The sequence below is a fragment of the Eptatretus burgeri genome, chromosome 1 (assembly GCF_056783735.1).
Source record: "Eptatretus burgeri isolate ZD-2024b chromosome 1, Ebu_testis_v1, whole genome shotgun sequence".
Taxonomy (NCBI): domain Eukaryota; kingdom Metazoa; phylum Chordata; class Myxini; order Myxiniformes; family Myxinidae; genus Eptatretus; species Eptatretus burgeri.
The window spans coordinates 9,769,841-9,796,840 of NC_140961.1; the positions used below are offsets into that span (position 1 = coordinate 9,769,841).

A 27,000-nucleotide genomic window follows, 5' to 3' on the forward strand; every position below is an offset into this window, starting at 1 on the left:
CCATCGACTTTCTCAACAACCCTCTCAAACAGGTTCAGTCACTCAAACTCTTGGGTCTCACCCTCAGCCACGATCTCTCTTGGATAAACCACATTTCAAAATTGCCGACAAAGCCAGACACCGACTGGGCATCCTCCATCATGCAAAGTCCTTTATTGGCACACCTTTGCTCCTATTCACCTGTAAGGCTGTCATCTGCAACTCAATGGAGTACTACTCTCCCCCTTGTGCTGGATCCCCTCCTCTCATCTTGCTTCGCTTGCTGCTGTCGAGACCAAGGCTTCAATATCATTGGAATATCTCGCGATGAGGCTGAGTCTATGGGTCTATCACTTCGGCATCGCCATGTCGGTGGTCTCTCTCTTCTTCCGCCTCATTTCTGGACTTGTACCCTCTCCCCTCCCCGAGGAACGCACCCGGTCCACCAGCAACCCCCTCCTAGTGCAACTGCCCAAATCCAGAACCACTGCTCGCCTCCGCTAATTTATTCCTCCTTTTTCCCCACTCATGGAACCACCTTGCACACCTCATCAATCTCATTGTTTCCTCCAGGTCTTTAAGACAGCTGTTCACCACCATCTCAGATCATCCTCCATCCAAAATCATGATCACTTCCTGCGGGTCCAAGTGGACGATTTTGTTTTGTACACAAAGTCGAGGCTCGTGGAGGAGCCAGAACATAGAACGGATCACGATGCAACAGTGCAGAAGAAAATTGTGGAAATGCACCGACAGTGGGGGATGAGGGACAGCATCGAGGGAGACTTTGAGAAATAAGGGGCGAGGATGTGGGGAATAGCGACGGCGAGGGGAGGACTCACCAGGCGAACGATGTGGACGCAGAATGAAACTCTTAAGAGGTAACTCAAACTCTCAGCAAACTGGGTCAGGATTCTAACCCTGTCGATTCTAACCCTATCGAGACAGAAATTTATTTCGAATTATATGTTTGCTTCGATATTGAAAATTAAATAAAGCGTGAGTATCGTTGTGAGAACTTTTTGAACGTGCACAGTCCTGCACTGTACGTACTGTTCAGTACGTCGTCAGTTGTAAGGGTTGCTACGATGTGGTCCGCTGTACACAGTTATGTGATTTTTGTCCATCGTCTGGCTGTGCTGATATTCTTTAAAATGTTACGTAACCCGTTCAACATGACTTTCGGCAATTGAGAAATGCGGTTAACAGTTCATACCGGATTGCACAACCACAGTTGCTGAGCTGCAGAACAGGAGAAAGTCGAACTTGTTTGTCTTTAATCACTTTTAAACACTCGCCCTGTGACGTCACTTCCGTGGGGGACAACAATCGAGGCAGATCAAGTCTGAGATGCCGGTGACGACTTATTGCATTGTTGGAATTTTTCGGCAATTAATGTCCTACTTTTTCTCAAAGAGAAGCTTCTGGACTTCATGACATCACCAGGGCCTGCATCGATGTGTTCTGGAAGAGTTGAGGTCTCTGGAGTTCCATGGACGAACAATCTGTCTTGACTTTTCCAAAACCAATGACTTATCCAAGTTCGCTTCCAGGGCAGAGCAGGTATGCACCTTGGAATTGTCACAGAGCTCAGTCGTACCTGAGCACTCCCACAGCCCATAGCAATGTCCGAACGAAGGCATCAACCATGGTGTCATGTATTGTGGATGTCCGATGTGGTCACCGCGTCTCATTTTCACCACGACATGCCATGGAACCCAAAGCCCTGAGGTTAATCGGAATTGTTCAACAGCAGGCTGAGGTTCAAGGCCCGTTTCTCTCCCGCTGTACGCAGGTCGGTGGCCGAGTAGTTTTGATCACCTCCATTCCATTCCTCTCCGCTTTGTCCCTCAAGATCCCGATCGGACCACACATGCCCATTCAGCGAGCAACTCAAGCCTCGTTTCCCCTACCCAAGACCAGGAGGTCATTCCCCTGTCTCATTGATTGTGGAACCACGTCCAATCATGCTCTTTTGTCCGCTGTTCAAAATGACGAGACACCGCCATCTCAATGATGACCGCCCTATTCCCATTCCCAACCTCGTCTCTTGTCAATTCACTTTTCTACGTTCACTCCGTTTGTTAGCTTTTCTTGTTTTCATACATGTTCCTTATCTACTCGACCCACTGGGTTCCTTTATGCTGTTGCTGTCTCACTGTCCCTACTTTATATGCTGTGGTCGTTCCTTCCCCATATTGTGTCCAGGCATCCTTTCTTGTATGCCAACCCCTTCTGCTCTAGCACTCTGTCAATGTCCCCACCCTCTGCCATTGACTCTTCCATGAGCCTCGATGTTTATAAATAAAGGTATTTTCAGGTGGTTTTCTCCCATACGATGTCCCTGTAATGAGGTGTGGAAGACATTTCAGGTGTCATCGGGACTCACCGAATCACTGGTAAACTCAACTGGCATGGAGCCGGTTTGATGGGAAATAGAGTGCCCCGATGTGAAGGTGCAACCTCAGAACCGTGACCATCTTGGCGTCGTTAATCGGACCAGAATGGCTCGCCGAGTTGGTTCGTTATCAGAGTGATCCGGAACCGTACGGATCCAAGTCACGGAGTGTGCTTGATCGCGAGCGCGAGCACATGAGACGAATGGCTTATCAGCACGAAACCAAACGCCGATTCGAAACACGACATCGAGCTGATCTTTCCCAATCGCACTTACAACATAGGTTACATGGTGCATGTCCGTCAGTCCGAGTCGTGTTCGAACCGCGGTCGCCTCCGAATGACCCCTGTATGCATTACACACCATCGTGCTGCTTGCTGTGATAGGTGAACACATCATCCCTCCGCCGTTAATCGCTACGTCTATTATACAGTACAATTGCTGTATCCTAGCAACGAGTCCAAGCCTTTGTGTGCCCCCGAGTATGCGTCATAATACGAGTTTTATGACACTTAGGAGCTGCGAGATCAGCGGTTCGAACCCCGACTGAGTCATACCAAAAAGTAGTTTGTGCTGCTCAGCATTTAATAAAAGGTTTGTGGGTGAAGAACCATAGTTTGCTAATGTCAGTGGGCCAAGCTTCGATGGGCCAAACGTCGGCCACCTTGTATCAAAGGGAACATTTATATCATCATACAACATCATGAGCAGACACGATCTGATCGTTCATTCCTCTTGAATTGGTGAAACGGACGACGACGGGTGGGATTACAAAAGGTATTCCAGGAATAGCGAGTGGAGCGGTTCACAAGGAATTCCACGGGAAACTGGAGTCGCGTTCACTTCGCCTCGTCTCGTGCACAAATCACGGTCACTCGCTCGGCGATCTTTTCATGATCACATGTCGTGCGCACAACGTATCGTATGGCGATTCGTTACAAACAATCGTTCACTGTTGTAGGATGACGTGATCCATGCTAAACGCCGCTGCTTGCTCCGCACCGATTGTTGGGCACTGGGGTTTCAACCCTGATGGGGGACCGAGTGCGCAGAAATCAACTGGTTTGTAAATGGTTGTGGCTAATGAGTTAAAATTGCAAAACGAGTGTGGCAGCTCTGGGTGACACTTCAATTCACAGGTGGCTCGTTAGCATTTCAGGTTGTGGACGTTAAAGGTGCACAGGTACCGCACTCACCTATGGCCATGAGCGGCTGTCAATTGCATGATCCGATTCCCGACTCGATCATACGTTCTCGGATTATTGGTGCTTCGCAGGCAGGACACGTTGCATCACAAGAGTGCGCCGTCCCTCGGATGGACGTTAAGCCGGCTGTCCCATCCACTAGCGTTAGTTGGTGGACGTTGAAGCTCGCACGTTGCGTTTCGCGCACAGTACCCTGAACAAATGATAAACTCCTACCTTTATTACACCTGCAGTCGAGCAACGCAGCTTTCATCGGTTACTCGGTGAATCCGGTGCGTCACCGCGAACTGAAGGTCGCCACGCTAACCGGATAATTGGACATCGTAGGTGGCCTGCCTGATGAAGGGGTCCGGAAACATACACGGAGGTATGGAGAATAGGCCATGGTGTGCCGGGGGGCCGTGGTTGAAGGAATGTCCGCCATGAGCTGAAAGGTAAGATGTAAGCCCTAACTACACTGTTGGGGAGGGAACGAAACGGAGACTTTGACTCTCATTGTTCATAGTTCATGCGTAACGTGTACAGTGCTCTGTTTGTTGAAATGGTGTCTAAATCACGGTACCATCTAGCACACCTGATAATGCTCACGCTCGACGTCTGGGAGAGAGTGCAAAAGAGCGTTCCTGGCCAAGATTCCACTGCTTATTTATCCCCACGACGTTCTCGGCAATTGAGAGAGTGACAGATAGTTAGATAGATATAGAGAGAGATGACCTCTGGGCCAGCACCTCGGGGCCAGCATGTACCGCTGCAGGAACAAGCCAGGTAACCTGAGCGTGTTTGCGTAAAAAGCGCATTAAAGTGACGCATAAGGTTTGCGGCTGAGCGCGGGCCCTTTGCGTTAAATGCACTCTTTGTTTGCCAAAGGACGACCTGAGGCCATTTCTTTGAGTGATCTTTGTGGGCTGGTGTATCATGAGCCGTCACACGAAAACCCGAGTGTGCAGTGGTCACGAAGGTTAGAAAACGTTTACATCAACAACCGCTTTCGGTCGGTAAAGCCACGGAGAGCGAGCGAATCCAGGAGGAGATTTGATCCCATGTAATACGGTATTGTGAAACCGAATGGTTGTGACAACCATCACCTGCATTGCACGAGAGTCTGGCATTTCAAGACGATTATAAAGGGTTCACGAAAAGAAAGAGGTGAGATTGACAACATGACTTAAATATTGTCGTGTGAGCATCTGGTTTTGGTTCAAATACAGACATGCTCACAAACACTGAATCGAGAGCTTTGAAAGGAAGGATGCCACGTCATTAAACATGTAGTATGTTGTCATGTTGAGGAGGTGTTCGAGAATTCTGTTGTCCTATCTACCGGCGCATTCGCAAAGGGAGTATTGCATCAGCGTCAGGGGCATAACCAAACCTCAATAATGGTGCAACCAGCAGATCGAATGTAACAGTTACCTCCACCCCCGAAGGTGAACGGAAGATATGTTTTCATCTCCGTTTGTTTGACTGTGAGCAGGATATCTCAAAAAGTTAACGACGGATTCGGACAAAACTTTGTGGATAGGTTGGGTGTGTGACAATGATGAATTGATTCGATTTTGGTGAAGATCTGCATCCGGACACTGGGGTTTCAAAAAACCTTTGAAAGTGATTCTTCACCGTTGAGAAATAGGGCCAAAAATGATATATAGCACGATATCTCAAAAAGTTGTGGACGGATTATAACAAAACTTGGTGGATGAGTTTGGTAGGTGAATAGAACAAGCCGATTCGATTTTGAGTGTCCGGGTCCAGATCCGTCCTATCAGTGGGACCCAAAACGTACACTGTTCAGCCAGCCGGAGGTTTGTGCTCTCCCGAGTGCCGTTCGAGTTGTGAAGATGGATTCACCTGAGAGATCAAAAAGGTGGTGTTCAGACCGGGTTAGTGCAGTCTGCCATTGTGTCTATGCACGTTCTGCATATTGTGAGTATTATTTGGATTTGAGTGAAATTTCATAGTATCCCACATACCAGTACAGGATTGGTGATCCGACACGACGTATACAAACAGACAGTTCCACAATATATCCCACTGGTTCCCATTGTCGTTCGCTCCTGTCACTCCTGGATGCTCTTTATTAGTCCCCAACTGGTTTCACCGGTGGGGACCGTAGGTTTGCTCTGCGTCCGTCCGTCCGTCCATCCGTCCGTCCCACCTGTGGTTTTTCAGACTTCTTTTCCCATACCCTTCAACATATTCAACTGAAACTTGGTGCATGGGCTTTCTTATGATAAGTTAAAGATGAAGTTCGACTTTCAGGGCGTTTCATCAATTTTTCACAGAGTTATGCCCTCTTTGGAATTCGAAAATATCACATCGGTACGGGACGTGTATTGCAAGGCAATTCTCGCTCTTCTTCTCCATGACAAACTTTAAATCACTCGCCAGGTCTTCACAGTTATCCATGATGGTGTCATCAATGAACTGTGTTGTGAGCTTGTTTATGAATCTCAGGGAATTTAACCCTTTCCTTTGTTAAAAAAAACAAACAAACAAACAATAATTACGGTATGCACAGTCTCACTCTCAACTTACACCAATTTCACGAAACTCGCACCACTCAAAACTTGGTTCATGTATAAATCTGCATCAGTGGCATTTCTGCTTGACAGCCATCCAACAGACAGATAACTGCCAACATGTACACAGCTCGTTGGGAGACGATATATATTTGCATACACACACAGATGCTAAACCAAAGTGTAAGTTTGGAAGGTGGACGGAGGTTATGTTTTCAGCCCTGTTTGATTGTCCGTCTGCCTGTGAGCAGGATTTCTCTTAAAGTTTCAGACAGATTCGGACTAAACTTCGTGGACAGGTTGGGGCTGTAACAAGGACGAACTGGTTCGATTTTGGGAAAGATCCAGATCCAGATCTGGGAATTTATTTAAGTGATTCTTCACCATTGAGAGATAGGTCCAAAAACGACATTTAGCACGTTATTTCAAAAACTTTTAGACTGATTCGGATGAAACTTGGTGGACAGATTGGGGGTGAGACAAGGAAGAATCGACTATATTAGCTTAAAGATCTGGATCTGGAAACTAGAATTTTAAAAGTGATTCTTCGCCATTGAGGGATGGGGCCAAAAACGATATTTCGCACGAAATTTCAAAAAGTTGTGGACGGGTTATGAAAATAACTTGGTGGATGAGTTGGGTGGGTGAAATGAACAAGCCAATTCGATTTTGGTTCAAGTCCGGATCCATATCCGGCCTATCAGTAGGAGACAAAACGTAAACTGTTCAGCCTGTCAGAGGTATGCACTCTACTGAGTGCAGTTCCAGTTAAATATGTGCACATAGTAATAATAATAATAATAATCATATTTATTGTCCCATGTCCAGGGAAATTCCTCTGGTGACACGGTTAGTTCAATCGGCATGAAAAAACATAAAACATCGACGGGAATAAGAAAACAGGGTAAACTGGAAGGGCACTCGGTCGAGCACACACCTCCGCCCCGTAATTCCTGATCCATGAGAACATATCAGCCCCAATACATATTTGAAACATCATGCTCAACAACACTATATCGTTTTTGGCCCCATCTCTCAATGGTGAAGAATCACTTTAAAAATTAAATAATTCTCGTATCCAGATCCGGATTCGGATGTTCACCAAAATCGAATCAATTCTTCCTTGTGACACACCCAACCTCTCCACCAAGTTTCATCCGAATTAGTTCACAACTTTTTGAGATATCGCGCAAAATATAGTTTTTAGCCCAATCTCTCAATGGTGAAGAATCACTTAAAGAATTCGAGTAGTCGGATCAGAATCCGGATCTTCACCAAAATCTTATTCGTTTGTCCTTGTCACACACCGAACCTGTCCACAAATTTCATCGGGATCCATCCACAACTTTTTGAGATATCTTGCAGAGAGGGATGAAAACAACCTCCTTCACCTCCGGTGGCAGAGATAAAATGATGGAAGATGGACGAAATAGCAAAACAGTTAAGAATTTGAATATAACACTTGAATCGCACATGGCACAAACGACTGTTCGAAAATGTTTTTCATCCACCTCGCGCGGAAACATCTCCCTGATGGGAGTTTTTCAAGAAGTGACTTTCATCGGGACATACGTACATACATGTATCATCTTCCTTTTCAATGTTCAAAAATATGGACAATCTCAATGAACGACGCACCATTTTCCGTCCTGGGTGTCCCATCTGCTCGTATTGGAGTTCCTGGAGGAAAAGACTGGAGGATCAACATTTGACAGGTGCCAAAGCGAAGTCACATGTGCAATGCATTGTGGGGACCTGGGGGATAAGCCACCATCGTTCAGATCAGAATGTTATGTGTCGTCAGTCACATGAGATTGAATAGTACTAGACATGAGTTTGAATGGAAGAAATCCCGAGGAGTAGAAAGTCACAGAACTAAAGACCTGGTTGAAGCAATGGGAAGAGTCGACAACAGGAATAAAGGCTGAATTAGTGCAGAGGTTCCATGATCACTTGAATTGACTTGACTGGCCGTCAGTGTCAGATTGGGCTGTCAGGTGTTTCCTGAGGCATATAGGAAAGACAGACGTTCCAGCAAGAGAAATGTTCATCGATGATCTTTCTTATTCCCTGGAAAATCCTGCCTCTCTCTTTGCTGATAACTTCACCCTTTGAGGTGTCATCCCTCATCCACGAGTTGGAGGGCCAAATCTTCCCTATATTGGTGTCATATCCAAATCTTCCCTGCTTCTCAGATTCGGCAAAGCAGTGCGCCCATGGTCAGAGCACCGAATGGTCTCCATGGACTGGCCCTCTCCCTTTTGTCCCTCCCCCTCTCCCTCTCCCTCTCCCTCACTTCATGAAGACGGGAGTACACCATCTTGAATGTGGGAGATTTCTGGGTTGCTCCTCGAAGATCAATCGGCTGTTTCTGTGCCATGGGTCTGGTAGAGAGAACTGTCCAGGGTAGACATACAGCAGCAGCAACATCAACAACAACAACAATAATGACAGCATCCCTCATCCTTCTGTCAGGCAGGCAGCACCCTCTTCACCCGCTACTGACCTTGAAAGAATCAGGAGCTGGTCCAACAATTGGAATATGTATTTTAACCCTGACAAATTCCCCCACACTCTCACCCTTCCTCTCCAAAAGGACTATCTGACAAACCCTTCCAACTACTTCCTCAACAAGCCACTTGTGGAGGTTAAGTCACACAATCTTTTGGGCTTCACCATCAGGCATTATCTCTCTTGGGCAGACCATATTTCCAAGATGGCCAACAAAGCCAGCCACCGACTGGGCATCCCACATCGTGCAAGGTCTTTCCTTGGTTAGTCTGAACTTTTGACAACCTACAAGGCCTTCATTCACAGCTTTATGGAGAACTGCTCTCCCCTTTCGGATAGCCACCCCTGCCTTGCACATTGCCCTTCTTGCTGGAAAAAGGCCCTCAAAATCACTGAGATCTCCCGTGACGAAGCTGAGTGTTGAGGCCTGTTACTTTCACATCACAGACATGGTGGTGGCTTCTCTATTCCACTGCCTCATTTTTGGCCTTGCACCCTCTGCAGTTTCTTGGTTGTTCCTCCCCGGTGTCTGCTCGGCACACATCTGCCAATAACCTTCTTTTTCTTAAACTATCAAAATCCAGGCTCACTGCTCACCTCCACTCATTTGTTCCTCTTTTCTCTCACCTGTGGAACTAACATTCCCAGTCTGTTCGGTCACATTTTTCCCTCCAAGGCTTCAACACAGCTCATCACCACTACCTCCGGTCACCCCCATCAACACTTGCAATCCTCTCTACCCGAGATTATCTCATTCACAAACACTCCCTTTTTCCAGATTGTTGTGATTTTACCCACTCTCTCCCTCTCTCTCACTTTTTGTTTGTTAGTTGTCGGTTGGTTTGTTCCTTTTCTGTTTCATTCACACTTTCTCCTTCCTCTTCTCACTGTGTTTCATTCATATTATGTGCAGTTTGTTCACCCCTACGTGTCCTTCTACCCATCTTCTTGATCTCATTTTCACTATCACATCTACTCTGCTGTTGGTGTTCCCCTTTTCATTTTGTTCCATTCCATTCTGGTCTGGCTCTTCCACAAGCATCGACTATGTGTGCAAAAAAGGGCAAATGGTTCCTCACATAAGAGGAAAACTTCACATATGGTTTCCTGGCAAGAGGAAGTTCCAAATTGTGTACAAGATGCTTCATTGATAAATTTGGGAAGTTGTAAACTGATAAGACACAGCTTTCCTCGACCTCGGTTACAAAATTAATACATGGGGAAGTTGGTTCCTCCACACATCCAGCAAAATGACAACAAACCATTGGACTTTACAGTAACCCCAGAAACTCAAAATAAATGAGAAAGGCACCAGGTAGAGCGCATACCTCCGCTAGGCTGAACAGTTTACATTTTGTATCCCACTGATAGGCCGGATCTGCATCCCGAGCTGAACCAAAATCAAATCGCCTTGTTGGTGTCACCGACCCAACCCATCCACTAACTTTTGTCCTCAACAGTCCACAACTTTTTGAGAAATTGTGCCATACTGTACTACTGTACATAATTTTGGCCCTAATCTCTCAATTGTGAAGTTCTCGATTCGGTTCTTCACCAAAATCTAATATGTCTTTGTCAGACACTCAACCTGTCTATCAAGTTTCATCTGAATCCATCCATAACTCACAAATAGACAAACAAACACACAGACAAACAGGGGTGAATATATAACCTTTGTCCCCCTTCGGTGGCGGAGGGCAACTCGAGACTTCATCGAACACCTTACCCAACACAGTCTTGAGAAAAAAAAGGACATGGGCGGGATCTGCGAGCGGAAAATTCGATTGGTTGTGATGATGCAAATGCCATAATATTTTATCCAATACTGCGAAAGAAGAGGTTTTTGAAATTGGCAAAAAGGCGATTTGTGTTTTATCGTGTTCAAGTATATAATTCAATTGAAATAAAATAGAGATTTTAAGGCTGTAAAAAAAACAGTTTTTTTTGGAAGTTTACCACCATTGTCGCAGCATCTTTTACACCACCTTATTTAACACATTACATTAGTTATTTGTGATTGGTGTTTGTGTCTTTTCAGTTTACACCACCTTATTTAACACATTACATTAGTTATTTGTGATTGGTGTTTGTGTCCTTTCAGACGTGCTTAAAAACAGGAAGGTTCATGTTTGGAATGATTTTCAATTTTGTTTGACTGTCAGACAGGGAGACAGACAAACAATTCGCTCACTCTTCAATGTGCGTGTGTGCAATCGGGACAAATTCAGAGTCAAAGTACTGCAAAACTTCAAGATCGTTTTCCAATTAATGTTCAAAATATAACGTTCAATTTAAATGAAGTTGTTCCTCGATCATAAACCAACGTTTCTCGGGAGACAAAGTGAACCAAATCCTTAACCCCTCTTTTCACTTCATGCATGCGTGGTAATGACCATGGTCGTGCTTCATGTGGCCAGACAAAAAAGCAGTACTTATCTTCAGACATCATAAGGAATTTGAACACCGGAAGCCATTTGGCCCGTCATGACTGCTTTAACACCACAGCAATTCAATTAATCAGCCATCACGTTATTAACTTTATTTCACTGCGAGAGGAAAGCCTGTTGTTGGCTTTGCGGCTAGGGTGGTTGGCTTACGATCCGAGGGTCATGAGTTGGAGCCCTGTTGGCTACAGAATTAACACCAGATGGGGTTGATTCAGCCTGTCATCCTTCCAAGGTTGGTGAAATGAATCATCCAGTGTACTGGAAGAGGGGCACAGCATCAGCGGCACAGCCATGCTTCCAAGAAATGGAAGCCTGGCAGCCAAGCTGCCATACCCAAGAACAGAACTGGGAAAAGAGGGGGTGGAAGAAAAGCTGGGCAGGTACAGTGTAATGGTTATTTAGAAGACATTAATTCACTCTATGTCAAATGATATCTTTCTCGGTTGAGCTATGTCCTTGGTAACAACCGTTGGAATCGCTGTTAACTGGGCATGAGCTACCATTGGGATGTAAATAGCCATGACCAAGAAGATATCAGAAATAGAACCATCTCACTACTACTGAAAAACAAGTGAAGATGTGGAAACACAAGGTTTTTCACAGACACGCACGTACACACACCTCTCTCTTTTCCCAAACAAGCTGTCCCATCTGTTAGTATTTGCTTCTGGAAGTTAAAGACCCTCCAGTACCTTCTGTCAAGAGCACACGATTATGTTCCCATTACCCTGTCGACCTTATAAATGACTCCCATAATCTGCAGGTGGTATTGCATGAGCAGTCACCTCCCCAAAAATGAGAAATTTATCCAACAATAAATGGCAACCACAACTCCATGGAGGTAGAGTTCAAACGAGCATTTAAGGCATCTGTCTTGGACTTATTTCTCTCTTGGGAACCTCCTTTTTTAATCTAAAAAGGGGAGATGTAAGAAGTATTACAGAGATAAACACATCCACTTTAGCCTCGGACTGGCAGGATAGTTTTGAGGCTTGCACACTCACCTCTAAGCTGTCTGTCCTAGGTTTGAATCTTGGCCGAGCGATAAACTTTCACCGTGGCTTTTCACGGGCAGGGTGATTCAGCAATATGTGCGCCCTCCCTCAGAAGGACAGTTGGTGGAGATTAAAGGTCCTACAGTGTCATTCACAAAGAGTAGTCAAGTTATTACTGAGGGGTACTGAATGAGCAGCTCAGCTCCACCCTCAGCAAGTGATGCTACCCACAATTGTGTGCTGCATATGAAATAACAAGAAGATGCACTTTACCCTGAAATTTTAAATTCATGGTAAAGTACCAATGGAAATTCTAATTCAGTGCCCATGTTCTCAAATTGTTCCCTGGCATTTATGCTTCCCCTCTATCTATATTCAGTTTATACTTCTCCTTTTGCCATGTACCATCTGCATGGATGTCAGCAAACATGACTCCCATCCACAAGGGAGCAAAAACAGACTCTACCAAATATTGGCCACTGAACTGGCTTCTAATTTCGAGCAAATCATGAAATCCTGATCTGCTCTCCAAACAATGGAAGGAGGCCGTCAATGTCAGACATGAGATCAGGACCGTCTTTCTAGACATATCTCGAGCATGCAATGCAGTCTGGCATTGCGCCCTGCTTTCCAAACTCTGCCTATGGCATCTAAGGACAACTACACTCTTTGGTTATTGACTCTCTCTCTACTTTCGTAGCCAATGTGTAGGCTCTCAACACAACTCTTTCATCTACTTTCTTTATCAAGACCGGGATGCCCCTATGCAGTGTTTCAGGTCCAACCCTATTGCTTGTTTTCATCAACAATCTCTCGTACTCTCTGGGAAATCCACTTTATCTCTTGGCTGATGATTCCACCCTCTGCTGTGACATCCCTCATCTTTCAAATAGACAAGCTGCAGTGTCTTCCCTCTCTTCACACCTTGATATATTTACAGCTGGTCAAACATTTGGAATACATTTTTGTATCTAGAAATCCCACACTCTCACTCTGCCTCTCCCAAAAGATTGTCTGGCAAATCCTCCCATCTACTTTCTTAACAATCCTCTTGAAGAGGTTCATTCACTCAAACTTTTGGGCCTCACTATCAGCCATGATCTTTCTTGGGCAAACCACATTTCCAAGTTGGCCTCCAAAGTCAGTCACTAACTGGCTATCTTCCATCATGCAAAGTCCTTCCTTAGCACACCTGAACTCTTATCTACGTAAAAGGCCTTCATCCGCAGCTCGTTGAAGTACTGCTCTACCCTCTGGGCTGGCGCATCTGCCTTACACCTTGTTCAGATTGATTCCGTGGAAACCATTTGAATCTCCCATGATGAAGCTGAGTCGATGGGCTGACCACTTTCATTTCACAAATAGGTCGGTGGTCTATGTCTTATACCGCCTCCTATCAGGTCTTGCACCCTCTGCTCATTTTGTGCTCCTTCCCCAGATTTCTACAGGGCACATGAGGTCCACTCAAAATCCCCTTCTGCTGAAACCTGCAAAATCCAGAATCACTGCTCACCTCCACTCATTTGTTCCTCTTATCTCCCTCCTGTGCAATCAACTTCCACATTCTCTTCACTCTCATTCTTCCCTCCAGGTCTTCAAGACAGCTGTTCATCACAATCTCAGATCATTCCCCATCCAAAACCAAGATTTTTTTCTACCCCGTTTACTCTCCCCAAGCTCACCTCTTTCCAAATTTCCAGTTTTTCCTTGATGAGAGTTTGTGGCTGTATCCATATGGTCGACTGCGTATGTCCTCCCATAGCCCTCATTCTGCCCCGCATCCCTTATTTGTCCAAATCTTCCTTTATTTAGTCCCTCAACCCTGCTGCTGGTGTTTCCCCCTCTCCTGATCTGCTATATGTGCTGGCTCCATGAGTCTTAACACTGTATACAGAATAATCCACAATGCTCCTGACATCAAGTATTTCTCATGTCGAGTCGAATCTCTGATAATGAGTTTGGATTTCAAACAGCCAGCCTCAACACTCAACATGCTTCTGCTCCTCTCTTAGCAATGGATGGAGGACCTCAATCACCAACAACAGGTTAGAACTGTCTCACTGGACATATATTGGGCATTCAACACAGTCCAGTATCCTGATTTGCTTTCCAAGCCCTCTACCATTAGCCTCCAAGGCCTTCCTTCGTTCCCAGATTTCTGACAGTCTCCACTCACACAGTAAATGTGCACTGTCGGCAACAATGCAGGATTGTGAAAGTCTGAGTCTTTAGGTCCTTGGTGCTTCCAATATTACTCTATGGATGTGAAACTTGGATGCTGACAAAGGATCTGAGATGAAAACTTAACTCCTTCAGAACCAGGTCTCTTCGAAGAATCCTTTGCTATCACTGGCCAGATTTTGTGTCCAATGAGCAGTTGCTGAAAGAGACTCAAATGAGATTTTTTACCTGCATAGTCCGTGAGCATCAGCTGCAGCTGTACGGACATGTGGCTTATTTTCCTGACGCTCATCCTGCTCACCAGATTCTCTCAGCGAGGGAGCCTCGTGAGTGGAGGAGGCCAATGGGACAACCGCGTGCCTGCTGGTTGCAGCAGGTTGATCAGCATCTCAAGGAGATGGAGATGGGGATGGGCCAGGCATCTGCCTGGGGGATGGCGAGATGGAGTCCCCTGGACAGGTCAGGTCAGGTATGGAAGCATGCGCCGGAGCAGCGCGTCACCATGTCCACTTTCTGCCGGTACTCCGTAGATATTTCAGGATGGAAATAGAATCGGACATTACATTTTATTTTGTGAAAAATGACATTCTACTTTAGATAATAACAATTTGGAGAAATATAGAACATCTGTGTCTATTGAATCCCCACAATCTCGTTTTTGGGGGAAGGGAGGGGAGGGGGGAGATGGTGTGGTGTCAATGTGCAATCTCGAGGCTGGTGGAATGGTTTAGAGGTATGTACAATGTCCTCTGAGCTGCCTAGCCTGTGTTCAAATCCCAACACAGCTACAAATTACCACCCTGGTGTTTCACAGGCAGGGCGAAGCATCAACATGTACACCATCCATCAGATGGACATTAACCCGGCGGACCGGGTCATTGGTGAGGGCCTCCATCCATTGTTAGGTGAGTAGAATCAGCATATTCAAGGGAGAGTGACCTGGTCTGAAACCAAATTGGTGATCTGAGATGAGGTTGTTGGAGAAAGGGAATGATTTACTGTAACTGCAATGATGGATTCCATGACCTTGCTGATGATTGGAAGTAAGATGATGGGTCTGTAGTTGAGGAGATCAGTTTTTCACCTTTTTATGTCATGCAGCGATGTTGGCGGATTTCCATGCTGATGGAAGATGACCGAGCACAAATGACAGGGTGAAAAGGGCAGAGAGAGGATATGCAAGACAACAGAACAGGATTTTAGGACATGTGAGCCGATGCCGTCCAGTCCAGGAGCAATCATAGTCGAGAGTTGAAAGAACCTTCTCCAACTTCTTGAGTGCAAAATATGCAGAGTCCAGGAGCAGTTGGGTATGACAGGGAAGGATGGGTACCGAGAGTGAGGGGTTTGGGAACAAGATTTGGAAGCAAACACAGAATTGAGGCACAGTCTTTTTCTCAAACAATCTTCAGTCTTCTCACAAGCGGAGTCGGCTGCGGTGCCATGTGAAGACAGGAAAGCGTACACATGGGATCATACACCATCGACAGATGTAATAACGTGCCACCAGATTTTAGAGGAGGGAGACAAGTTTGAATGTTCATTGTTGAGGTTTGACAGATGTTGTTTTCTGGCTATGCTGAGAGTGGACACACACTTGCTGCAGACTTTTTGGAACGCACTGAGATTGCAATGTTGGATTTGCCTTCCAGGAAGAGAAGGCAAGTTGTTTCAGACCAATGGCCTAACCACAGGATTCAGTGTACCATGGGTGGGAAGAAGAGTAGGATAACTGAAGACAAAATAGGATAAATCTGTGCATGAGAGAGAGAGCAGGCTTCTGTGGAAGAATTCCCAGGCTGAGTTAACATCAGGGATGGGAAATGTGGAAGACCAGTCTTGAAGAGAGAATCTTGAACAAAATCGAATACATTCATCCTTGTCCCACACCCAACCTGTCCACAAAGTTTCGTCCGATTCCGTCCATAACTTTTTGGGATATCTTGCTCACAAACAGATAAAGAGACAAGCCGGTAGGCGACGAGGGATTCGCTAGGATCGAAGCGCTGGATACGATGCTTTTCATTCTGACCAATCCACCGACGAAGATTCATTGCCAAGACGTATTGGTTCACATATAATTGTTCCTCTGCCTGGCAAGATTTTTCCTATTGTGTATTTTGCCAACTGGCACTCCTCATAAAAAGATGGTAAATAGACACCCTATTTTTGAAGGACTACCATTTGAAAAATAATCAGTTTGCTGGTTTGTGCTGTGGAGCATCGCATTGCACACACACACACACACACACACACACACACACACACACACACACACACACACACACACACACACACACACACACACACACACACACACACATACACACGGAAAACCCGATAAACTTCTCTCAATGCTCTTGTTTGACCACACCTCCTGAGCCACACAATATTCTTCATAAGCCACGCCCACTTTCCATAAGCCACGCCCACTTTACTATGCTACTCCCACTTTTCATCAACCACGCCCACTTTCCCTAAGCTCCGCCCACTTTCCTAAGCCCCTCATAAAAAATGATGGTAAATAGACACCCGATTTTTGAAGGACTACCATTTGAAAAATAAAACCTCAATCAAAAATCGGCTCAAGTGAAATTTTCTAAATATCTCGAAGTGTTTAATTCCGAAGTCTCGTTTCTCTACATTCAAAACTGAAGGACAAGTATTGAAAATACTGTACGCGGTTTTTCGGCTGCTGCACAGCAACGGGTGATTGCTAGGCAACGAAATTCAAATGCGCACATTCCCAGCACATATTGCACATGTTGGCAAAGTTTCATTGAAATCGGTTTGCTGGTTCGTGCCGTGGAGCCTCGCGTTGCAGACACACATACATACACACACATAGACAGACAGAAGGAAAACCCGATAATAAGGGATATCTAGCATATATAGTGAATCCAACAAGAAGGCATCAGGCGGTAGCCTGACAGGTGTGATGAAAGTCATGCAAATGACGTCACTGTCACCTTGACCTTTGACATATGTAGTCAAAAAGCATTGACAACCTCACTTTTGTCCTTTGGAATCCTCTGGTGAAGTTTGACGAACATATCTGAAAGCGTTCACGAGTTATTGCACACACAGACAAACACACAAACGTGAATCAACACGTTTGTGATGTGATGAACATGTGATGAAAATTTTCAATTTTCGTCATAACAAACAGACAGTGGTGTACAACTTAACCTGTGTCCACCTTTGGCGGTGGAGGTAATAAGAAACGAAACAGAGAGTGGACGACAATAGAGGGCAATGAAGCCAAATGTGGAACAGTTTACTTTGGAAGCAAGTTATTCAAACACTACAGAAAACCCCAGAAACTGGTTACTATAGAAACAGCACTTAAGGCCCTGTCACACCTTGACGATTTAGCCAGAGTATGCCGACGTATGAAAATTTTGTCTAAAACGCTGGCACACGTCGAATACGTTATGGGTAAGTTTTGTATACGTTAAGAGCACGCTGACATACGTTGTAGTACGCCGAGCTCATCAACAAATTTTAACATGCTTGAAATTTTTCGACGTATGCCAGCATATGACTCACACGTTCCGCATACGCTGGCCATAAGTTGTAGGCATGTTACGCGATCATTGACACACGTCGACACACGTTACTTGTAAGTTACTCATAAGTCGGAACACGTCGAGGTAATGTTTAGCGTCAGTGTTCCAGACTCCATGGTTTTTTTTTTCTTGTTTTTTTTTTTTTCTTCAGTATGACGGTGATGTTGACACTTCGATTTCTAATGCGGTTATAATATAATATAATTAATCGGCTGCCGCTCAACGATTTAAATCATAACCGCACTAGAAATCGAAGTGTCAACATCACCGTCATACTGAAGAAAAAAAAAAACAAGAAAAAAAAACCATGGAGTCTGGAACACTGATGGGTTCCTCCTGTGTGAAGCCCATTTTGATATACCAATTCCCCTAAACGCTGCCAATACGCCATTATACAGTATCTGGAAGTTAGTAACACGTTCAGTAAGTTCTGTGGTCGTCCGGAAGACGTCAAATGCATCTACATACGTCAATATGCGTTGGAGATACGTTACACATAGGTTCAAAGCACGTCACTCATCGGTTCAAAGCACATTACTCATAGGTTAGAAATAAGTTTCGGGTACGCTAAACATTACCTCGACGTGTTTCGACTTATGAGTAACTTACAAGTAGCGTGTGTCGACGTGTGTCAACGATCGCGTAACGTGCCTACAACTTGTGGCCAGCGTATGCGGAACGTGTGCATCATACGCTGGCATATGTCGAGAAATTTGCAACATTCTGAAAATTTGGCGACGTACTCGGCGTACTACGACATATGCCAGCGTGCTTCAGCGTGCTCTTAACGTATACAAAACTTACCCATAACATATTCAACGTGTGCCAGCGAATTCGCAAAATTTTTCATACTTCGGCATACGCTGGGTAAAACATCAAAGTGTGACAGCGGTTTGGCACTTCGATGTCTAGTGCGGTTCTGATTTGAATCGTCGAGCCGCAGCCTTTTAATAGCCAACGCCACGTGATCGTCGGCGATACGCTGCCACGCTATGCATAAGTTAGACTATCGCTGGGCATAGGTTGTGAACGCCGACAACACACTCAGCATTCGTTGATATAAGTTATCTATATTTTATCGAAATGTTCTGTGTACGTTACAAATACGTTGTGCATACGTCCAACTCATAATGAATAAGCCCAAAACTGGAAAAAAAAAACATCAATAGTTCAGCGTACGCCAGCATTTTACATACATTTTGATACCTTGCCATACGCTGGCTAAAACGTCAAGGTGTGGACTTTGTACATGTACAGTTTTGTACAATGCATTGGTGTTGACTTTGTACATGTACAGTTTTGTATAATGCAATGGTTTGTATTTTGTACATGTACAGTTTTGTACAATGCAATGGTTTGTATTTTGTACATGTACAGTTTTGTACAATGCAATGGTTTGTATTTTGTACATGTACAGTTTTGTATAATGCAATGATTTGTATTTTGTACATGTACAGTTTTGTATAATGCAATGGTTTGTATTTTGTACATGTACAGTTTTGTGTAATGCAATGGTTTGTATTTTGTACATGTACAGTTTTGTATAATGCAATGGTTTGTATTTTGTACATGTACAGTTTTGTATAATGCAATGGTTTGTATTTTGTACATGTACAGTTTTGTATAATGCAATGGTTTGTATTTTGTACATGTACAGTTTTGTATAATGCAATGGTGTAGATTTTGTACATGTACAGTTTTGTCTAATGCAATGGTGTGGATTTTGTACATCTAGTTTTGTAGCATACATTGGTGTGGATTTTGTACATGTACAGTTTTGTATAATGCAATGGTTTGTATTTTGTACATGTACAGTTTTGTACTATGCAATGGTTTGTATTTTGTACATGTACACTGTACAGTTTTGTAAAATGCAATGGTGTGGACTTTGTACATGTACAGTTTTGTATAATGCAATGGTTTGTATTTTGTACATGTACAGTTTTGTATAATGCAATGGTGTGGACTTTGTACATGTACAGTTTTGTATAATGCAATGGTTTGTATTTTGTACATGTACAGTTTTGTATAATGCAATGGTTTGTATTTTGTACATGTACAGTTTTGTATAACGCAATGGTGTGGACTTTGTACATGTACAGTTTTGTATAATGCAATGGTGTGGATTTTGTACATGTACAGTTTTGTATAACGCAATGGTGTGGACTTTGTACATGTACAGTTTTGTATAATGCAATGGTGTGGATTTTGTACATGTACAGTTTTGTATAACGCAATGGTGTGGATTTTGTCGAAGCTTCAGTGAACACATGGCCTTGGAAAAACAATGAAAATGTTTGATTTGAGGGATTAAGAAGGCATAAGTGAGGATGAAACACGAAACCTAACCCACACCAACCATTTTCTTCCAACGTGATGCAACATGATGTTGGTGGGTTAATCGTAGTAAATCGTGGAAAGTTCCAACAGCGAAGACTCACAAAACGAATATACCAACCGATGCCAAAGGACCGACCGTCATGGGTATACCGCCACAAAAACCAAGATGGCGAGCAATGATTGGTCCTTCTGGTGCACATCAAAAGTCCAGTAGCAGGAAAAGAACGAAATGGAAAAATCTTTTCAGAAGAAGACTTGCGATTTTAACTTTCTCAAGGAGACGTCGACGGAGTAATAACTGATCCAGAGGGGGCTTTTGCGGTGTGAAGGCATGAGTTTTAGAAATATGGTTTTCGAAATGTCCATAAACTTTGGACATGATGTCATACAAAGCAGGTTTGTTTGTTTTTCCTGTAAAAGGTGAATCAGCTCATCCTTACATTTTTCAGTGCAGAAGTTCGCCATTTGGAATCAGGAAGAAGACGTGAGCCGATGCTGCTCTCTAATCGGTTCAGCGGGAGTACCTTCGTCCAGGCACGCCATGATCAGGGTGTCGGCACCAATGGACGACTACCAACCACGAACAACTGAGATCGAACATGTTCAATCGGTCCGACGGAGCCTAACGCGACGCGACTCGATTTTACACGACCGGCCATTCACAGTGATCGAGTTATGTTTGGACAAAGTGAACTTCGCAGGGCAATATATGTCATTCACCACGAAGCAGATAAAGTGTGTCATGGGTCAAGTAATGATATGACGGATGCAATCAACAGGTCATTCATTGAGGTGTGCTACACCTTGGGAAGAAACGAGAAGCTGATGTTTCAGACGTTAACCTTTCGGCACAGTCATAGATCATTGCTTTTTTATTATCTGATTAAGGGTTGATATCTGAAACATCAATTTCCATATTTTCATTGGACTACTTGAGATGTTCTTTGCTTTCCATCAGATGAACTGATCCTCAAAAGCTCTTCATTTTTCTCTCTGACAGAAGAGCCAGACTGTCTGTTCGAACTCACTTGTCCCTGTCTTTCTCTTTAGTACCGTTACCGGGGTAACTCCACGACCTGCCATTGTCAGCGGGGTTTCTTTCTATTCAATACCAATCTGTAACAATCGTATAGCTCAGTATCCTGTAGATCCAATCTAACATCACAAGGTGGAGGAGAAGGTATTTTTTGTTGTGAGTTTCCATTGACTGACTGGATTGGGTGGTGATTTTTCCCTGCGAGCATGAAACAAAATGTGGGGTGAGGCAATTGGTTTACTCTCTCTGTCTGCAAACGTCAGTTTGTGATCGAGGAACAACTTAATTTCAATTGAATGTTTTATTTTGAACACGAATCAGACCATGAATCGGAAAACAAACCTGTTGCTTCCCAGGACTTTGGCTCTGAATTTGTCCTGATTGTGTCTGCGCAGAGAGGAGTGAGATCAATTGAAAGCGGTGAGGCCGCTTCAATTTTTGGTATGTCCTTCCATCCGTCTGTCATTCCATCTGTCCATCAAAAATCAAGAAGAATAACTTTTCTAACCCACTGTGTTTGATTGTAAAGGGTTTGAAAGTGTAATTCTCGAGGGTTTTATTCGTTTCTGGGCTTTGCCTATTTCATAATAAAAATGTCAAACTGCATCGATTCCTTCAGACACAGGAACGATTTTTTTTTTTAAAATTGTCTGTCTGGCAGTAAAACAAAATTGAAAATCATTCCAAACAGGAAACGTATTGTTTTTGAGGACGTCATAAAGGACACAACAAACAGGCACGATTAACTCATGTGACGTATCAAGTAAGGTGGTGTAAAAGACACTGCACCAATGGCGGTAAACTTCTGAAAAAAAAATTTTTACAACGTCTAATATCTTTATTGTTGTATTTTTATTGAAATACAGCAGAAACTTGAACAATGCAAAACACAAATTTCTTTTTTGGCACTTTCGAAAACCTTTCGTTTAAGCATGAGTCACATTTGCTCTACGGACATGATTCGGCGGACGTACCCCCCCCACCCCTGAATTGACAGAAATGTGCGGCGGCCGCAGAGTTTCTGAGGTGACCTCAGGGTGGCCCTCCGCCATATGGCTATCTTTTACAGGCCATAGGGGTCTCTGTGGAATTAAAGCGCGGAGTTATAACTTTTTTCATTTCTAGGTCGGCCATAGCAATTCGACAAGCCGTAGCCATGACGTAGATGTGTTCCACGTCGACCGTATGTAGGGTGTTCGGTGGGCTTACGTTATTCGTGCGTTTTCCGTAGGCTCTTATCAATGAAAAATGAATTTTGCCAACCCCCAAAAAATTACGGCGGCCGAACTATTTCCACGTTCGCCTTAGGGCCCCCCTGCGGTCGCCTTGCGGGCACCTTGAGGCTACCTTGCGTCTGCCTTGAAAATTCTATGGCCGCCGCAGGGACGCCCTAAGGTCACCATGCGACATCAAATCAAAGACCGTACGGCACCCCCACGTTTTCGGTCCCCACAATTTTTAAATACCCCGTGCGGCTGCCCAAAAAATAAAAACATATGTGACTGCTACATTGTGTGACCGTGGAAATACTGCGGCCGCCGTATAATTGCTAGTGGCCGTAAATTTTTTTAGACCCTACGGCCGCCGAGCCAAATGTGATTGAAGCATTAGCAGTACTTCGACAAAATATTCTGGCATTTTACCTCATCTCGACCAATCAAATTTACTGCTCGCTGACCTTGTCCACGTCCTTTCTTTTATTCAAAAGTGAATGGGATAAGATGTATTTTGAACTCTCTAGTTTTAATCACTGCTCCCTTTGGGAGGGAACCAGAAGTGGCTTTTGCAGTATGAACTTTTGCGGAGTGACAGGAACACCTGCTCCCTTTGGGAGTATTGGCAAATTATCGACCCTACCCCCACGAGCGGGGAGGTTTTTCCCATGAGCTGACCCTGGGTACAACGAACACGTATGAAAAATTTAGCTCCCCCTCATCGGGAAGGGGGCGAGATGGGAGTGGGTTCTTTGTCCCTATAACCTGACCCTGGGTACGGGTACCACCAAATCATGTGCAAAATTTGATTGAGATCGGGCCACCCCTTTTTACCTCCGCCACTGAAGGTGAAGGACGTTACGTTTTCACCTCTTTCTGTCTGTTTGTGACTTGCAAAATCGAAGATTTTTCAAGTAGATTGGTCAGTCGATTTTGTTATTCTATCTGTTTGTCGCCTGCAGGTCACAATTTTAAACTGATCTTCATTAAACTTCACCAGGTGGTAGAGTTTGTCATCAGGAACAAGCCTGTTGTTTTCAAGTTCAAATGGTCAACAACTTCGGTGAGGTTTCTAAAATCCTCAATTTTCATCCGATTGACTTGAAATGTGGAGGATTTATATTTCAGCTCATTGAATTCAACCACAAATTATTTTTGAGGTTAAACATAGGCCCAAGGTCAACAACTAAGGAGGTATTTCTAAAATACTCAATTTTCATCTCTTTGACTTGAAATTTGAAGAGGATTTGCATATCAGGTCACTGAATTCAACCACCAATTATTTCTGAGGTCGACATAGGCCAAAAGTAGAACATAGGTCGAATTTCTAAAATTGTCAATTTTCATCCGATTGACTTGGAATTTGAAGAGGAGTTGCATATTTGGTCATTGAATTCAACCACCAATAATTTTTGAGGTCAAATTTGTTTTATGAATTTTGCAAGTGTCGTGCTCTGCACAACGTCTTCTTCTTCTGGTTTGTTTGTTTGTTTATTTATTTTGGTGAAGATCCGGATCCGGATCTGGCGACTAGAATTTTTTTCGTGATTCTTCACCATTGAGAAATATGGCCAAAAACGATATATAGCATGATATTTCAAAAATGTATTGGGGCCGATATGTTCTTGTGGATCAGGCATTGCGTGCAGAGGTGTGCGCTCTACCGAGTGCCCTTCTAGTTTTTTTTTCTGTAATTTTCAGATGTGCATACATACATATATACGATTGACAACATACAACAGCCACGAGGTATGATTGATGTTTCAATGATGAATGTGGTCATCATTGGTTATATATTTATGCAGTATGCTGCCCTCATGAGGGTAACTCAGCACAAAATCCAGATAGGTGGCTCCACTTGATGTTCAACTGATGTTGACCATGTAATCTCTGTCTGTTTGACACAGTTGCCAGGCTGAGGCCTCTGGGTTGGAAGTGATGCTTTGGTATAGGATTTTATCTCCATTGGAGATCGGGGGAGTTCTTGTCACACTCTATGCATTTCGATTTACGCTCCGATCGCACCACGTGCCTTCTAGTTGATTGATTTGCATTAGCGGGAGCAATCGTCTGGGTGGCAGATGACAGTTGTTCTTTGAGGATTATGCAGTGTTACCATGTGAGACATAATGCTCAACAAGTCACCATTACAGCTCCAAGAGGTATGATTGATACATACATATATCCAAACACATACATACATACATACATACATACATACATACATACATACATAGAATTTCCTTATTACCTCCGCCACAGAAGGGCGATGGAGGTTATGTTTTCACCCCGATCTGTCTGTTTGTTTGTGTGTGTGCAGGAAATCTCAAAAAGTTATCATAGGATTCAGACGAAACTTGGTGGACAGGTTTGGATGTTTGACAAGGACGAATTGATTCAGTTTTGGTGAAGATCTAAATCCGGATCCGGGCGGAGGTCAGCGCTCTACGAGTGCCCTTCTCGTTTAATATTAGGATAGATTTGTCAATGTGTACAATCTTATTCAGTAAACAGTCGATAAATGTGGACAAGGTTGATAAACCTTACTCCATTGCTGTAAAAATCCAGTTCAGGAAGACGTTTATTCATTCATGAAGACCCTTATAGTTATAGGGTCATAAAGATCCTTGTAAGCAACGTCCAACTGTCTGTAAAGACCCTTGCTGTAAGCAGCCAGTTCATAAAGACCCTTATAGCTTAATAATGACCCTTGTAAGCAGCCTCCAGCTGTTTATAAAAACCGTTGTTGTAGGAATCCAGTTGAGGAAGCCCCGATTGGTTCCTCAACCCCTTGTTCGCAGCTGCCAGCTGGTCATAAAGACCATTTTTGTAAGAACGGAGTTCATAAATCCCCTTTTCGGTTTATAAAGACCATTTTTGTAAGAATGGAGTTCATAAGGCCCCTTATAGGTTCATAAAGACCATTTTTGTAAGAATGGAGTTCATAAGGCCCCTTATAGGTTCATAAAGACCATTTTTGTAAGAATTGAGCTCATAAGGCCCCTTATAGGTTCATGAAGACCATTTTTGTAAGAATTGAGCTCATAAGCCCCCTTATCGGTTCATAAAGACCATTTTTGTAAGAATTGAGCTCATGAAGCCCTTTATTGGTTCCTAATCACCCTTTGAAGCAGCCTCCAGTTTTTAATAAAGACCTTTGTTGTAAATAACTAGTTCATCGTGTCCTTTATTGGGTTCTTTGCTATCTTATGAGACCTTAATTTGTACAATGACCCTTTTTGGTATTTTACACTGAGAGTTTTAATTCGTTCTTGCTTTACCATGTTTAAACATCAATCAATCAAATTATATAAACATCAATCCGAAACATGTTTGTCCACATGTCCGTGCATTGCGTGTTCATGTAGGAGTGTTTGAAATGCGTGAAACATATTTCTGTCTGAGTTGAGCAAAGAAACTAGTGTTGAGCTTACATGGTGGCCTTTCGTAATTGGATCAGTGTTTTGATTGTAATTGATATCATAATCTGCATTTCTGAAACGTGCACAACAAAACCGGGTTTGTTATACAACTCATCGCAGGCCCTGCAGATGAGGACAAACAGCTCCGATTGATTGTTCATTCTTTCACTACTATAAACACCCAATCCCTCTGGGAGCTGGCAGGAGGTGGGGTGGTTGGGGGGGGAAGTCTTGTGTATATGCATATATACCATGCAGATGGCAGTACCTTAATATAATAATTAAACTTCCTCCTACCCTTATAGCTGTTTTAGGGTTTGTTTCTCCCATTAGCGCCTCTAATTTTAATGGTACCTCAAAGTTATTTAGACCCCATCAGAGTGCTAAACCACCATTTCAGCTTTTCTTTTTATTTCCCCCTTCCTACACTCCTAATTTCCAAAATTTCTGAGCTGTATCTTGGATCTGGCTGGGACTTTTGGACTGAAATTTTGCATCAAAAATGGAAATATAAATTAGGCAAGGTTGACATAATTTTTGACCTTGACATAATTTTTAAGGTCATGACCCAATTGTAGACATTTTAGCATTTTTCACCATAACTCGACTAAGGTTTATCTGATTGGAACAAAATTACCCTCTCTAGATAACTGAGAGAAAGGCATATTTATGCTTAATTACCTCCACCATCAAAGGTGGACGGAGCTTATATTTTCACCCCTGTTTGTCTGTGAGCAGGACACCTCAAAAGGTTATGGATGGCTTCAGACAAAACTTGGTGTATAGGGTATGTGACAAGGACGAATTGGTTAGATTTTGGTGAATGTCCAGATGCATATCCGGTCTGTCAATGGGAAACAAACGTAAACTGTTCAGCCTGACGGAGGTTTGCACTCTACTGATTTCCGTCGAGTTTACATCTTACCTTTCTGAGTTCAAGTTCAAGGTCAAATGGCGGTCTGAAAAAAAAAGCGCGTTTTTTTTGTCATCGTTCAATTTTGCCAATGTGGAATCTAAAGGACAGTTTGACCTTCCAATATGTTCTTGCATCCTAATATTGGGACCTGCATTGAAGTTGTGCACCTGATAGTTTATTTCGTGTCATTGACCTACTTTTTCAGATTATGACCTAATTAACAAAAAACACATTTTTGATCATAACTTTAATAATTTTCCTCCGATTT

At 43.7% G+C, this 27,000-nt stretch overlaps 1 protein-coding gene and 1 long non-coding RNA gene across 4 annotated transcripts in view; one reads left to right on the top strand and one right to left on the bottom strand.

The window, feature by feature from the left end:
• Window positions 1-2,522, bottom strand: part of LOC147033837 (beta-1 adrenergic receptor-like) — a 19,259-nt gene extending 16,737 nt beyond the window's left edge. Inside the window, exon 1 of one of the 3 annotated variants that reach the window (XM_085871740.1) lies at window positions 2,369-2,522. The gene's annotated coding sequence lies outside the window, so the exon portion shown is untranslated. Of the gene's footprint in view, window positions 1,124-2,368 lie in introns of those variants that run through there. The other 2 variants (XM_085871726.1, XM_085871732.1) reach the window with 2 other exon arrangements.
• A 1,287-nt stretch (window positions 2,523-3,809) lies between these two features.
• LOC147033838 (uncharacterized) overlaps window positions 3,810-27,000 on the top strand; it is a 143,431-nt gene continuing 120,240 nt past the window's right edge. Inside the window, exon 1 of the long non-coding RNA XR_015055593.1 lies at window positions 3,810-4,016. This is a non-coding gene — a long non-coding RNA (uncharacterized LOC147033838). The remainder of the gene's footprint in view (window positions 4,017-27,000) is intronic.